At 37.9% G+C, this 17,571-nt stretch overlaps 1 protein-coding gene across 1 annotated transcript in view; it reads left to right on the top strand.

Annotated features, from left to right (window-relative positions):
* The window catches only part of IWS1 (interacts with SUPT6H, CTD assembly factor 1), an 801,761-nt gene that overhangs the window by 26,837 nt on the left and 757,353 nt on the right, over window positions 1–17,571 (top strand). The window lies entirely within an intron of this gene.

Here is a 17,571-nt window from a genome sequence, read left to right as displayed (position 1 = left end):
TCGAGGGTGGCTGCTACTAGTTCTGTTCTTCGCAGACATGCATGGTTGAAGGATCAGAATTTAGCTGAGCATGTTAAGACCAGGATTTTGGATGCTCCTTTACAGTCTGATGTGTTGTTTGGACCGCCTGTGGAAGCAGTTTTAAAGAAAATGGAGGACAAAGCTAAGTCTATGCAGACTGTTAAAGATTTTTGCAGGTGCAGCCTCCAAGTTTAGTAGAAATTGGCCTGCTAAGGGGTGGACATATCCTGCTTATGGTTCCCAGTCTAGGGGTAGGTCTAGACGTGGTAGGGGCAGGGCTCAAGGTTCTTTAGGCCTAGATCAGACAGTTCACCTGCTCAGACTTCTGGTGAGGGCAGGGGTCAGTCCTTTCGTAAGCAAAACCAATGACCTGCCTTTTCAGCTGCCGTGGATTCTCGTCTGGCAGCTCCTTTGGGAGGAAGATTGTCTCTTTTCAAAGAAAATTGGGATTTAATCACTCAAGACAGATGGGTGCTGGATATCATTCATCACGGTTACAGATTTTATTTCCACACAATGCCCCTTTCAAAGGCATGCCAGATGTTCCTCCTCCACAAAGAAAAGAGGCTCACAAGCAAGTTTCTCAGTTACTCCAGATAGGGGCTATTCAGCCAGTCCCTGTATCAGAAAGGGCATTTTATTCTCGGCTGTTCCTAGTACCAAAGAAGGGGAACATGTGGAGACCAATTTTGGATTTATCTATCCTCAACACTTATCTGGACATTCCCAAGTTCAAGATGTTGACGTTACAGCAACTGTTACCTCTGCTGGGCAAGGATCACTGGATGGTAACTTTGGATCTCAAGGAAGCTTACCTTCATGTGCCCATAAGGCTAAGTTGCAGAAAGTATCTGAACTGGAGATTTTCATTATCAGTTCTCTGCATTGCCCTTTGGCTTATCTACTAGAGTATTCACAAAGGTTCTGGCTCCAGTGATAGCTTACTTCAGGCTTCAAGGCATTCAAATTTATCCTTACTTGGACGACTGCCTGATTCTGGCTCAAGAAAAGGAACACCTTCTACAGCATCTGGAATATGTCATAGCAGTGCTAAGATGCCTAGGGTATTCTGTGAACGAAATAAAATCCAGTCTAGTACCCTCTCAAGACATGTGCTTTCTGGGTGTGAGACTGAATACAGCAGCCCAGATGGCCTTTTAACCCGGACAAACAAAAGAGTCTGTCACTTTACTTCCATCAACTATCTCATCAGTCCGTGCTGACTGCAAGGACAGTCCTTCAAGCATTAGGGTTCATGGCATCTTGTATTCTGGTGCTTCCCAATGCCAAACTGCATATGAGGAAGCTGCAATGGTATCTCAAAAATGTATGGACACAGCACTGCCAAGATTTGGACACTGTCATTCAAATAATACCTTGCCTTCAAAAGGAATTCTTGTGGTGGGCTCAGGAATGTCACCTAAACAAGGGACTCTCTGTCAGATTTTAACGACAGATGCCTCGGACACTGCTTGGGGAGCTCATCTAAATGGAAAGTGGATACAAGACAAGTGGCCTGCCAGACTACAGCATCTACATATCAACATGAAGGAGATGTTAGCAGTCCAGTTTGCATTGATAGGAGTTACTTCTTCCAGGGCAGGTGTTGATTCTGACAGACAACACAACTGTCATGTGGTACATCAACAAGCAAGGGGAACACATTCTTATCCTCTATGCAGGCAAGCAATGATTTTATGGGAGACTGCGTTAAGCCTGCAACTGACTCTTCAGGCAAGGTTTCTGCCAGGAGCACAGAACTCCCTAGCAGATGCATTAAGCAGACAAATCATGGATCCCCACGGTGGAAACTGGATCTTCATGTATTTCAGAAATTGACAGTGTCATGGGGAACTCCAGACATAGATCTGTTCGCTTCTCCACTAAACCACCAGCTGCCAAAGTATTGCACAAAGGGGTTTCATCACACAGCTTGGAAAGTGGATGCTCTGTCTTTCAGTTGGAAAAACCTTCATGTCTATGCCTTTCCACCTCTACCTCTTCTTCCAAAGGTATTACTAAAGGTCAGACAGGACAGGCCAAGGATGATTTTGATAGCTCCAGATTGGCCTCGGCAACACTGGTACCCACTTCTAAGGAGTCTTGTAAAGAAGCCTCCATGGCCTTTACCTCTGATTCCTCATCTGTTATCTCAGAAGGACGGTCATCTGCTCAATGTCAAGCTTCAATCTCTTCATCTCACAGCTTGGCATATTCTGTGTTGAAGCATGGTAGGTCTCAGCTTCCTCAACAAGTTTTAAATGTGATTATGGAAGCTAGAAGGCCTAGTACTAGGAGAGTGTAAAATGGAAGAGATTTTTATTTTGGAGTACAGCAAAGAATTTGGAGATTTCAGAGCCTAATTTGAGTGTGGCTCTTCAATATCTTACTGAATTATTGGACAAAGGTTTGTCCTTCTCTTCCATAAAGATTCATGCTGCAGCAATTTCAGCTCACTATGATTGTGACCCACCTTTGTTTTCGCATCCTTTGTTCAAGCAGTTTCTTAGAGGGCAAAGAATATAAGACCCCCAGCTCCTACTCCTGCTTGGGATCTCAATTTTGTGTTGGAAAAACTTACTCTACAACCTTTTGAGCCTGCAGCTACTGCTGAATTGAAATATTTGTCATGGAAGACTGCTTTTCTGTTGGCTATTACTTCTGCAAGAAGGGTGTCTGAGTTGCAGGCCCTTATGGCAGTAGAGCCCTTTTGATTTTCCATAAGGACAGGGTATCATTACTAATCCTTCCTTTATGCCTAAGGTGGTTTCTAGTGTGGCTTTAAACCAAACTATTCATTTGCCTACGTTTTTGCAGATCCTCAAAATAAAGGGGAAAAGATTTTGCACACTTTAGATGTACACAGGCAATTGCGTTATTATCTGAGCAGGACTAAAGATTTTAGGCAGTCTCAGCAGTTACTTGTTTCTTTTGCTTTGAGTTCACAGGGCAAGCCTGTGTCAAAACAAACTATTTCTAGGTGGATTGGCTTTTGCATTGCATTTTGTTATTCCCATCATGGCAAAGAGGTTCCAGCTGGGATTAGGCCTCATTCCACTAGGGCTACTGCCACTTCAACAGCATTTCTAAGGGGTGGCAACTAAGGATATTCTGGAAGCAGCTACTTGGAGTTCAGTGCATACTTTCTCTAGGCATTATCACCTGCCTATATACTCTAAGACTAGAGCTGGTTTTGCCACAGCTGCTTTACAAGGCATGTTGTCAGCTCCTGCTACTTTATAATTTGCCAGCCTCCCTTACCTCTGCTTTGGGATTCTACCCAATTGTCAGGACTGCAGCAAGGGAAGCGAAGAACATAGTACAGTTTTGTACCATAAATGTAGATGTTCTCCCTCCTTCCCCTCTGTGTTCCAGGGTGGTTGTGTAGGTGAGTTTACATGCTTATATTTTTGTATATATATTACTGTATATATTGTACATGTTTATTGGTGCAGGTTGTTTTGGGACTTGTCTTTTGGGTCTTCTGACATCTGGGGCAAGAAAAGACTGAGGAAATGACGTCGGTCATGCATTAGTACCCCAGTCTAAAGCGCCATGACCGGCGTCAACTCTCTCTGAGTTTTCCGACTGGGACGCGGACTATACCCCAATTGTCAGGACTGCAGCAAGGGAATCCTCGAACATCTACATTTATGGTAGGTACAAAACTGTACTTTTTGTGATTTCTGTCATCTGTTATCCTATCTGTAATTGTAAAATGAAAAGTCGCTGTGGTGTGTTGTAGGACATGTTTAGACAAAGCATTGCTCATTCTTTTATGTCTGACATCACAAAGGTGTTCAGAAATACGTAACCTGAGGGGTCTAGATGTTTGTCCAATATAAAATGCGAGGCAACTGCAGGTAGCCAGATATATGACCCAATCTGTACTGCAATTTGCAAAAAATTTGATATCAAATACTGTGCTACAATTCTTACCAGAAAAACTTTTAGTCTTCAACACTTGGATACAAGTGCTGCAGTGGCTACAAGGCATGCAGCCAGTTTTGTCCCTGGAGATGGTAGTCTGAATGGTATCATGATAAGTAGATGGCTATTGGTGTTTGAAGTGGCTGAAATGAGAACCCAGATTTTTCCCTTTCCTAAAATAAAACTGGCATGTTTCACCTTAATGTTGTAACAAAAAATTGTCCACCAGTAATATGTTCCAGTGTCTTCTAATCACGTCTATTAACTTGATGGTATTCCTACCATATGTGGTGGTAAAATGTAACTTGTTGGTTGTAGATTGTGGTTTCTGTTTATATTTAAGAAGGTCCTTCCTGTCAATGTTGGCAGCATAGTTGCTTGCTGTATAGACATGGTCCATGCTATAGCCCATTTCTTGAAACCTATGAACTAAATCTCTGCAAAAATATTCAAAGGAATTATCATTTGAACAGATGCGTCTCATCCTAATGAATTGTGACTTGGGAATATTTTTTGCAATGTGGGCTGGATGAAAGCTGGATGAGTGGAGTAGGGTGTTATGTTCAGGGTATTTATAAAATACTTCTGTGTGTAAAGTGTTGTCATCATTCCTGGATACAAGTACTTCCAAATAAGTGATTCTGTCTAGATGGTAATTGATTGTAAACTGTAAACCCCACTTGTTGTCATTGAGATACCCTATAAATTCCATAAGGTATTCCACATCAGACCTCCACACCATCCAGCAATTATCCAGATACCTACGCCATATATCAATTTCCCCCAAGTAGATATTATGTGTAGTGTCATAAATGATGTGTTCTATGTAAGCCATATACAAATCTGCATATATAGGTGCAAAAGATGCACCCATTGCAGTGCCACACACTTGTAAATAGCATTGGTTACCATAAAAGAAAACCTTTTTCGTGAGAGCATGTTCCGTCAAAATGATAAGTAAAGTATTAAAGCCGGGTTTGTATAAATTAGATTTTTGTAGCCAATATTAAATAGCATCCAGCCCTGCCCAATGTGGTATGTTTGTATACAATGAACAAACATCTAATGTGCACAACAACAATGGTCCTCAATTTGCATATCACTTACTATATCCAGAAATTCTGTAGTGTTTTGAATTCTGGATCTCACCCATTTGAGTAATGGTTTGAGATATTGTGTCAAGAATTGTGATATTGGTTCATTTGAGGACCCATTACTAGCCACGATTGGTCTACTTGGAGGATTATGAAGATTTTTGTGAATCTTCAGTAAAAAATATATATATATTGACTGTTTGGATCTGAAGCGGTGAGATTGTATTTAATTTGTTCAGTAATGATGCCATTTTATAATGCTGATTCCAAAAATTTGTCTAGTTGTTTAAACATGATAGATGGATCAAGAGGCATTTTAGTATAATATCTGCCATCTAGTTGTCTTCGAGCGTCAGCATCATATTGTGACCAATTCATGACAACCACAGCACCACCTTTGTCCGCAGAAAACTCTTATTATTGGCAAGTTCTTGTAAGGCCAACATGTCAGACTTTGAGAGATTATTGCATCTTGCATGAGTCACATTTGAATTAAAATGCAGATCTTTGAATACACTATTTTGAAAAAGACTCTCACAATGGTGCATAGGTGGAACAAAGGTGGATTTGTGGTATTTGAATGAGTCCCCAGTTGAATAATCATTGATACTGTCATAGAAATGCACTTTGAGCAATCTGCAGAATGCTATAACATCTTGTGCCAATACAGCTTCTTGAACAAAAAAAAAACAGGTATAAAAGAAAGACCTTTATTTAACAATGCTATTTGTGAATCCGACAATATTACATCAGAAATGTTTAATATATTTATTTTGGAACAACTATTTAATTGTTCGTCAGAAGTTCCATCAAACCCTCCATGTTTTTGATGTTTACAATGTTTTCTGCCTGCCCTCTTATAAGGCCTAAAGGGGACAGTACTATGAAAAGATAAAGTGAACAAGCTCTAGTCTGGGGAGTACGCCTTCACCATATGAAATCGGCGTGCTGCCTGTGCACTAAAGCGAATTCCAGGATGGATGATTCTTCCTTCCTCTGAAACCAACTGGAATCAGCAAACTGCCTGTTTGCAAAGTCACTGGAGCAGGTTCCAAAATATTCCTAGTTCTAAAGCCAACTTCAAATAAGCATGCTGCTTGTGTTCAAAAACGGTCTCAGGAATGGATGAGCACTTTCGGTTGTAAACCTTCTTCAGATCCTGTGTTTATCTGCTTTGCTCTTCCTTTTATACTGTGTGTATTCTAGGTATTGGCCAATGAGATATTATATTCAAATAAGACTCCCTGCCTTCATTATTTATTGGATACACTTACTACTTGTATCCAATCTGTCTTTTTATATACACTGACAAATCAGTTTAACTTCCTGGGTTCCTGCTAGTATGTCACTGCTTATTCTGTCCTCTTGGGTGGAGCCCATTCTCACATGTTCTTTAGTAGCTAGTTGTATAGCTTTACTGTCACGTTATTCAGTCCTATTTCTTTTAGGAGTGGTTTAATGATAAAAGTGTATTCTCACCCCCCTAAGCCTCCTTTCTTTTAGTACTGGTTTTAAGGGGACTACTGCATTAAGGCTAGGCCTTTGACTGGCATGCAAGTCCATAATCCATTCCATTTGTATTTTTTCAGTTCTGTTGAACAAATCTCCACCTCATGCTGTAACTGAAACTTGAGCTAATATCATAAATTTAAAGCTATGCCCTGGATTGTGCTTTATATGCTGATGCAAAGCATTGGCTTCTATCTTGTTATTGAGGTCTCTTAGATACAGCGAGATACGTTCTTTGAAATTTCTATTAGTTTTACCCACATAGAACGACATACATACTTCACAGCTGGCTATATATATCACATTCTCTGTATTGCAATTTCCATTTCCTTTATAGGAATATACTTTGTGTGATAGGATGTTGGAACACATTAATCGTGTTGATATATTTGCATGCCTTACACTTCCCACATTTAAAAGTTCCTATTTTCTTTATTACACTTCTCTGTGTTGTTTCTGTTCTATTGTTGCATAGTAGACTTTTCAAGTTCTTCTTGTTTTTATATGTGAATTTGGGTTTTTCTCCTACTATACTTTTAATTTTAGGATCCAATGTTAAAACTGGCCAATATTTTTGAATAACTTATTATTATCTTATTAACTTTATTATCTGGTGCATAGATTAATATACATCTTAGGGACTCTTGGGTTTCATTATTCTTCTGTCCTTTGACATGTTTATAATGATAATATGGTTTTCCTTTGCCCCGTCGTAATTCCATCGCTTGTTCAAAGTCCATCTGATTCTTCCTATACCCTCTAGTTGTTAAGTTATCCACCAATTGGTTAATCTCTTGTTGAAATGCATCTTCCTTTGTACATAGTCTAGAAATGTGTATGACTTGATTTAAATGCGTATGACTTGATTTTCAAATAAAAAAGCCCGTTACGAACGGGCGAAAGCGCTTGTGTTGGATTTTTTTCGCTGTTTGGATTAAAGAAGTTTCATTTTACTTGACTGGTGCCTGCTATTTTGGCTTTATTTTGGATTGCTTGAAGTTAACGTGACAAAATTGGTGTTTTCATCAAAAGAGATATTTTGCCAGCAGAAGTAGGGGTTTAGGTTTGACGCATTGTTTTTTCTAAGTTTTTTCCTGCTGCTGTTCATTGGTTGGTCTCATTGATGGCGGAAGACCTATCCTCTCCTGTCTTTGCTGACACACCCCTTCTGCTCATGGAGGAACCAGATGACACGCCGGTGACGAGGAAGGAGCTGAATCAAGTTTTGGCTCTCTTGACACAGTTAAACAACACTTTAATGAACGCCAGCGGTTCTAATAGCTCTGGATTTCCCTGTAATTAGCAGCAGGTTAAAGAAAAAGAGCGGAACGGCGAACAACGTAGAGAGCTGAAAATTATTACATCGTCTAAAGACCCGGTTATTGTGGACCATCCTTCGGTTTCTCCTGTTGGCAGTTCACGGACTAGTAGAAATGATTTTTCTTACTTGGACAACAACTTTAATTTTAAAGCTTGGACTGAACAGCAACCTCGCTTTAAAACAGGTACTTTTAATGTTCAATTCGAACAGCTGGAAAACAAGTTTGAAATTTTTAAGAACAAATTATATGCATATAAAAATTCACAATTAGAAATTAATTATTTAAGAGAATGTATACAAGTTGAGCGTGTGCCTAAGGGACTGCGCTGTTTTAGGTATCCGAACAATGCACATTCTGGTTCAGCTTTACACTCCCAATTAACGGAGTTGTTTAATAAAACTGGTATAGAAATGTTAAAATTAATGATAGATGACTACACCAGTAAGGGAAATTGTATTTTAAGTGAACTGAATGTTTTGCACGACAGTATTATTAAGGATGATATACTCACAGGATATAAGAAAAAATATAATGACACATTTAAAGAAGTTGATGAGCATTACTTTAAGGTTCAAGGTTCTAGACAGAAAGGCCAAAAAACTAGAAAGAGACATTATTGAATATAGAGAAGGTAGAGCATACCCAGCTGTGGAGGTTAAGAAAAATATAAATTATGATGAAGCAGGGACTGTGGAAGCACAAGGTCTAAATGAGGGTTACGGTTACTCTGACATGCCCAGGAGAAGTGAAAGGTTAGCACAAAAAGGTGCTAACAATGCCCAGCAGGGTTTTCAAGTTCCCCAGGGCAGACCACGGGTAAAATCAAATCAATACCAGCAGAATGCTTGGGGGAAAAGACGCTGAGTAGTAAAAGCAATTCAATAGGTAATGATATTAAATGCTCGGTGGTGGTGAGTGAAGAAGGAATCTGTAGCATTAATAGTTTGAATAATTTTACTATTTATAATTATACGGATATGGAGATCACAGACTTTTTTTGAATTATTTACCAAAGGACTCCAATATGTCCCTCACAGGGTAAGCTATCTTCCTAAACTGTTAATTGAGTTAAAGTTGTTTGTAAGGAATTTGAATTTAGCAGTGATTTTTAAAAATCAAGGGATACATAATCATTCACTTTCTAGAAGCAGCATCTTTAACCCTCCCACTCATCCCAAGCTAAAAATGTTTGAGGAACTTATTGAGAAAGTTCTGAGAGAAAACCTTGGAAAAAAGCAAGCTATGCACCCCCCTAACTTTCCTCATAGATTGCAAGTCATAATAGACAATCTAAAAAAGGACGGTATAAGGGTAATGAAACCCGATAAAGGAGGGGGGATAGTTTTGATGCAACAGTTGGAATATGAGAATTTTATATACAACATGTTACAAGACACTAACACTTATGAACCTATTTCACTAAATGAATTAAACATTGCTCTGGGGAAGGTCAAATTTTACATATATGACCTATTAATGCAAGGGTTCATTGATGAGAAAATACATAACTATTTATTTGTTTCTAAACCAAAGACACCTATTTTATTTGGTATCCCCAAGGTGTAGATGGGCCTGGCTCCTTTAAAGTTTCGTCCAATAGTAGCTGGAGCGGGGGGAATAACAGAACCGTTCAGCAAATTCGTGGATTTCCATTTAAAAAATTATGTAGCAGGTTTAGAATACATTTGCAAGGACTCCTGGGAATTTTTAACCAGCTTAAATCAAGACATGGAAAATACCAGTTTGTATATGGTCACAATAGATATTGTGGAATTATTCCCCAGTATCCCGCATGAGCAGGGTTTGGATTGGTTTGGTGAAGCAATCAGTAAGGAATTTGGGCTTAGTAATGGTTTAATTAATACAATACTGGAATTTGAGAATAATTATTTACAACAACTTCATATTTTTCAATGGAGAGTTTTTTAAACAGAAGAGTGGGGTGGCTATGGGGGCCCCCTGCGCTACAATGTATGCAAATGTAGTTCTACATAAATGGGAATCAGAATTTATTCATTCTACGGACTGGAGAAAGTACATTAGTTTTTACAAAAGATTTTTAGACAATATTTGTATTCTGTGGTCAGGCTCCAGGGAGCAATTTTTTAACTTTATGGATTACTTGTCAAAGACTACAGATTTCCTACGTTTCACTTATGATATAAATGACATGACTTTACATTATTTAGATATAAAATTAACTAAAAATTTGAACAAAAAAGGTTTTGTTTCTCAAATTTTCAGGAAGGACACACATTGTAATTCGTACTTGCATTTTGACAGTGGGCACCCTCCATATATTAAAAAGGGCATCATCAAGGGACAATTAGTGAGAGCTTCCAGAATGTGTAGCACCTATGAATTATTTCGGGACGAAGTTGAGTTTCTTAGAAATGCATTTTTAAGTAGAGGGTATCCACATACATTTTTTCAAAGCATATTGAATGAAATTTTAGAGAAAAGGGATCAGCATTTTCCTCCAAGGGATCAGCATTTTCCTCCATTGTTAGGAACAGGTACAACAATTTCTAAGAGGCAAGATGTTTTAGATTAGGATACACATAGCAACTTCGTATATACATATTCCCAGGATGCAGTTTTTATTGAAAACACTATAAAGAATTTATGGCCTATTGTTTCTATGCAGGACGAATTCATGAATATTCTTCCAAGTAAAGTCTCCTTTATCAGGAAAAGAAATATTAATCTAAAGGGTATATTTGAGCAAAATATGCATGGTAAAGACAAAATACAAGAGCATGTTACAGTTAAAAGGAAAGGGACCGTTCCATGTGGCAGATGCCATCAATGTTCATTTATTTGTAACAGTGATCAGGTATATATTACCTCTCGTAATATCACATTAACATCTAAATATCACTTTTCCTGTAATTCATCAGGGGTTGTCTATCTAGGATTTTGTCAAAATTGCCCATCATTTTATGTGGGCAAAACAGAAAGGGAGCTGAAACGTAGAATATATGAGCACATAAATGATGTCAAAACAAAAAAAGAAACTAATGCTTTCTTTAAACATTCTCTGAACTGTGCAAATATGTCTATTAGGTTTTTTTTACTGGACAAGGTAGCTCAGGATTTGAGAGGAGGGGACTGGGAGACTGCTCTCAACATAAAAGAATTGATGTGGCAATCGAAATTAAATGCAACCAAGTGTCCAGGTTTGAATGAAGGGATTAGTGTGACTAGTATCCTAAAAGCTAGAAGAAACAAGTTGTAGCAAAATTTTTAACATGCATTTGTAACGCTTGTAGTTGAATGTTTTGAATGAAGTAGTATTGCAAAGACTATTTAGTTTAAATTAACACATGATTTCTATTATCAATACATTTTTATAATAGCATATTTTTATATTACATAATTAACATTGTATTTATAATTGATATTATATTATATTACATTTTATATTTTATAAATATTTTACAAATATTTTTTGTGGGTAGGTTGTTATGCTTTTCTTAACCAGTAGATTGTTCATTTTTTAAGAAAGTAGTATTCATTCAATTGAATAACATATATTAATTTAGGTTACAAACATTGATGCATTTTCAACTGTTTTAATTCAATGTTTTTAAACACTTCAGTGGTTGGTTTATTATTGTGCTATAATAGGATATCTAAATGTTAATTGCGCATCATCATTTCTAATTTTCTAATTTTTTAACGCATCTTAAAATGAATGTTTTAGTTTTAATTTAGAAGTAACGCAATGCAATTCCTGCTAAAACCATTTCAGAATGATCAGTGGGACCTTTAAAATTATTATTTTTTAACAATTATTTAATTAATTGACAGTAATTGTTTAATGCCATGCTAAGTTTAAATGATATAAAAGCACTGCTTGGTTGTGAGATTATTACACTTGAAAAAGCCCGTTATGAACGGGCGAAAGCGCTTGTGTTGGATTTTTTTCGCTGTTTGGATTAAAGAAGTTTCATTTTACTTGACTGGTGCCTGCTATTTTGGCTTTATTTTGGATTGCTTGAAGTTAACGTGACAAAATTGGTGTTTTCATCAAAAGAGATATTTTGCCAGCAGAAGTAGGGGTTTAGGTTTGACGCATTGTTTTTTCTAAGTTTTTTCCTGCTGCTGTTCATTGATTTTCAAATGTTATTGAAAATATGTGTGGGGTGCTTTCTAGTTCTATGTAGCATGTGGTTCTTCCATGTAGCTTTCCTATGTAGGGCTGTCTCTACTGTTCCCTTTTTAAAGATAATGCTTATATCCAGGAAGTCAATACTTTCCCGGGAATACTTGGACTCAAACTTCAAAAAGTCCGTTATTGCGTTTGGGGGTTGGAGAATCGGAGGTCTGCGGTATATCTAGATCTGTACTAGATGATGAATCACCCCCAGATGAATCTGTATAAGTATTACGTTTCCTAAGAATAGACCTGGGACATTTATTGCTCCCCCTTCAAATCTAGCATGTTTGGTATAATTAAAGGGGTGCCCATCATAATCCATTTGATCTCTTTGGAACTTCTTGAGTTTCCTGTCCCCAAGCTGTGCTTTAAAAGTTAGTAAATTCGAACTAAGCTTGGTCATATGCGTGGAGTAAAAAGGTTGGCCAATATGTTGATTGCTATCTTCGTATAACTGACTAACTGTATTTATTTGTTGATCAGTGACCCTTTCATAATATCTGGCAAGCGTTTCCACAAATCCCATTTGAACATTTTTGTTATATGGCAGACTATTCATTTGTTAACTGAACATCCGTATCACTGACTAATGGCTGGATTTTTACCCTGAGACCTCTGGGAGTTGTACCTTTTACCATGTACGCTTTAAATAATTTAAGATGCCAAACATTGGATCTTAAAGGCTTTCATGGTTTTATTAAGTTGTTGAAACCATCCATCACAGCGAAATTGTGGATTCTCAGTAGTATTTAAGCTATTGTCGTTATTGAGATCTGCAATACCAAATATACCCAAATCTTCCTTGTCAGAAGAAAGACCAGCGAAAATACTGGTTAGATCCATTGTACAAAAGGTTAATAGAGAATATAAAAAACTGGTAATAAGCAAATACCCGGATTATGAAGAGAAATAACTGCAGCTAAAGATCATAAATGGCAACTTCAGCGAAGATAAATTGCGTGTATATATAATATAATCTCCATCAAGAAGAAAAAAAATCACCCACCTACACATACAAATATAATTATAATATAAAAAGAAACCAAGCTTAATATTATAATCCACCACCAATGATAGATGCAGTGCCACTAATTTGCACTTTGCTAGAAACAATCCGATCGCTGATCTGGACAATAATGGCCTCTGCTAGATTTGAATCAACAATGTATTTAAGGTCCACCACTTAGGTATTTGTCTGCAATTGTTTCGGTCTGTCCTAAAAGGAACCTAGAGACCTAATAGCAGTGCCACGTCCAAAACAATCTCCTATATAGAACTTCATTAAGACAATATTTTACTGGGTGCAGACTATAATGGCCCCTGCATACAAATTATTATCTAAATGACCAGATGACTATAAGTAAAAAAAATCACTAAGGTTGAATCAAAATATAGGCCTGATACAAATTATAAATGTATATATAGGTAGGATTATAAAACCACAAGCATGAAGTTGAAAAATAATGATCCTGCAGTTAAAGCTTCATAATAAAAAAGTCGAGTATTGTACAGAATAATGATCTATAAACATACTTGATACCTGTATTAACCAAAAGTACAGTTGTTAAGCTCCCTTTAAGGCCCAAAGATATATCAAAAGTTGAAATACAAATGGCCATCAAATTAGTATAACCAAGTGGTATAAAAATAGTCAGCGTTTCTCGAATGAAAATCCCATTTATAGCTTCCTAATTGGAAATAAATAATTTGTGTTTGAAGCTAAACCCCTATGTTGGTCACTACTATGGACACAGTCCTTGCCCAAGATTAACCGGAAAATATCTAATAAACTGACCATAAGGTCTATTCTAAACAACAGTTTGAAAAACCTGGAAATAAACAATATGCAATAAACAATGTGCAGTTCCAATCACTGCAATTCACAATAGAAAATTAGTTGTATAAAAAGAAAATAGTAATAGTTATTCGTCCAAAAATACCACTGAAAATATTCCTTGTTCAATGATATTATAACCCCTTTCGTTCCAAATCCACAAACAGATGAACCATAGCAAAATGAACAGTTTCAATATTAGGCCAAAGTCAACTTATAAATCCCAAAAGATGTCCAGATGCACAACTGAATCCACTGTTGTCCCAAACCACAATGATGATAATGGTTCCAAATTCAGCCAACAGCTGATGATAAAAATTGCCTTCGTAAATTGGTTGGATTGATAAAGGAAAAAAAAAACAATTCTCATCAATGCGCATCTGTTTTCCTGTTTGTTCGCACCAAAATATAACGCTTAAGATAAATCAACAATCCTGAGTTGAAATGGCAGAAACAAAAAGACATCATTAGATTATAGCATAATCATTCGCCTGTTAGCGCCACAAAGTAACGCTTAATTCAATAAACAATCCTTATTTAAAATGCCAGGAACAAGAAAAATACCATTAAGTTATAGCGTAAAAATACGACTGCATTCCAATTGCAAAAAGAGCCCATTCGTGTACTAAAAACCCCAAAAATTACGTTATACTAAAGTTTTTGTTTAGGAAAAATCTTTGTCCAAACCCCAACTGTTCAACACGCTTCAGTACGATAACGCTTACACATTCATAAACCGACCTCTAGCAGAGAAGCAAAAACATCAGTCCTTGTACACCAAACCATACATCTATTGAGCTGATGTAAGCCGGCGTTCTAGTTCTTCCACGTACGTTGATGTTGAACCAGGCCTAGTCGCAATCCAAAACTAGAAGGTATAAAGCATTGGATTAGACAAATTATATGTCTTACAATGTTGGAAATAGCTCCTAGTGATGTAAAACCATGACAAGTCCAAAAATCAAAGTGAATAGAAGTAGTACAAGCTCCAAAATAACCGTAGGGAATCCAATACAGATCTGGTATGCACAGCAGACCACAGACACCAGCAGGAAGGAAATGTGCATCCAAAATTGAGATCCCCTGCACGGAAGTAATTGCACGGCTATAAACTACATAGATGAACAAAAAAGGATAGACAGCAACTCTGTGCTGTGTAGATACTTTAATGAGACATAAAACACGAGAGATAACCGACTGGTTTCGGCTAAGGGGTTAACCTGGCTTTCATCAGTGTAACAAATACAAAACATCTTGTGATCCTATATATACATTATCCTTAATTAATGTTGAAATGTTATTGGTGAGCTCATAAATATTCATTCAAACCTGGGCTAAACAGCCCTCCTCATTTAACAATCCACTTCTTTTCCATAGCATTCAGTTTTGTGTGCCAACCAGTTTTGTGATTTCTGTCGCCTGTTATCCTATCTATAATTGTAAAATGAAAAGTCACTGTGGTGTGTTGTAGGGCATGTTTAGACAAACAGTAACAATCAAAGCGTAAGCATCCAAAAACAAACACCAATAATCCAAAAATGATGTGAATTATTCATTATAATCATGAATATTAAGATAGAACCAAGCTGATTTGATAGTTTGAATTTTTAATACGTTTTCTCATTGGTAATAGGACTTAATTATATTGTAATGATGGTATTTAAATAGAAAGTGTACAAACTGATGTTATCTGATGAAGTCCCACTTGTTGAGACGAAAACGCGATCTTTATTTTGCTATAGAAGTGCGTTAATGTGTTTGTGGTGTTAATAAACTCTTTCATACATCTACTTGGTGGAATCCTTTGGCACACAGCATTCACATCGTTTTTGGATTATTCATGTTTAGACAAAGCATTGCTCATTCTTTTATGCCTGACATCACAAAGATGTTCAGAAATACGTAACCTGAGGAGTCTAGACGTTTGTCCAATATAAAATGTATGGCAACTGCATTTTATGACCCAATGGGTCATATATCTGGCTACCTGCAATATACATTTGAACTGTAATCCAGCCACCTTACATTAAGAAGGGCTCCCCTCCATCTTTGTGGCAGAGGAGTGTGGATATAGCCATGTCTGAGCTGGGGATTGCTGGAAGAAGGATCGTTGTGTTATTTTCTATTGGCAGTTTAGTTTCCCCTGTATATAAGCCTTGTGTTTGTGTGGTTTTTGGCTCAGTTAACTGAAACTGCTCTGTGTTTAGCATCCTTTACCAGGGGTTCAGAGTGTTTCTGCTTGAATCCAAACCATCCAAAGCTAAGAACAAAGAATTAGGCTTATTTTGAGTTTCATCTGTATTTTACTGCTTTACTGTGTTTGTGCTTTTTGACTGTTGTGTACTATTTGTACTTGCTTATTACCTGCATTTGTTTTACACAGAAACACTAAACATGGAGGAGTGTCCATATTCACACCTCCAGGCTAGTTGCCCAACACAATTCGCCTGAAATTCTCCAGGTGCAACTAACACTAGGTAAAATTGCAATCCAAATTGTAGCTTGCTACAGATCCTCCACCATGCCCCAAGATTCTCACTAAAACTGCTCGGGTACCAACACCTTTTCCCAACAGTTCTTGGAATTCGTAAATTCCAATGCCCTGGATCAACTAGTCCATTGTCCCACCAGGGGCTCCAATATCCTAGACCTGGTCATTACCAACACGGGAGATAGATGCTCCACGCCAGTGGTCGCCCCCTCATTGGTCAGATCTGACCATAAGGAAATCACCCTTGACATCCACATCCCACCCCCACCCCCCAGTAAAGAAACCTCCATAAAAACCTTCTCCAAAGTCAACTTCATGCTACTCAGGACAGAAGTGACAAGCTTCATGACACCCATGCAGACGGGAGCTGAAAGTTCGACTGCTGAATCGTACGGTAAGGCACTGTACAAGGACATCCACTCATGCATGAATCGTGCCATCCCAAATGGAACCAAGATGCTCTCCTCCAGAAAAAGGAAGCCAATCTGGTGGTCCCCTGCCATAAACAAACTACCAGCCTCAGTAAGAAGCTGAGATCCCTCATAAAATCCTCCAAAGCCAGTTACGAAAATAAAATTGCCAAAGATTCCAAAGACAACCACAAGGTATTCTATAGTTATGTCAAGAATCTAAATGGCAATCCTCAGATATGCTCTGAGCTACAACAGAATGGCATTAAATATACTGATACAAGGAGTTTGCTAATATCCTGGCAGATCGATTTAGTGCCAACTCCACTCCCCTCTCACACCCTAAAGGGCCCATCTCAATACCAAAATATTGCCAAATTCCGTTAATCATGACCTCCCTAAAAGAGTCTCGGTCCTAAAGCAGATGCCCTATTCTGACCGTCTAAAAAAAAAAAAAACTCCAGCTATACTCTGTGGCATATCGTCTACTAAGAGGTGATCTCTGCTTAACATACAAGGCAATGTCCAACCCTGAGCTGTTGGACATGCTCCACTTAAAGAAATCCCAATCCCTCAGAGCCACACGCTCCAGGGATCTAAACCTTGTCATCACAATGAACAAGACATACTGGAGGGATAGGTTCCTGACCCAGAGACTCCCCATACTCTGGAATAGACTGCCCATTCATGTCAAGCAGAGCACCTCCTTGGCCCTCTTCAAAAGGAACCTTGACTATTGGGTGGGATATAGGAAATTCACCCCGGGGATCACGTCAGTTGCCCTGCTAGACTGGGGTC

Source organism: Protopterus annectens, chromosome 4.part1 (genome assembly GCF_019279795.1).
Source record: "Protopterus annectens isolate FY-2018-M chromosome 4.part1, PAN1.0, whole genome shotgun sequence".
Lineage (NCBI taxonomy): Eukaryota > Metazoa > Chordata > Ceratodontiformes > Protopteridae > Protopterus > Protopterus annectens.
Note: the sequence above shows the minus strand (reverse complement) of the source record. Positions and strands in the feature narration are given on the sequence as shown.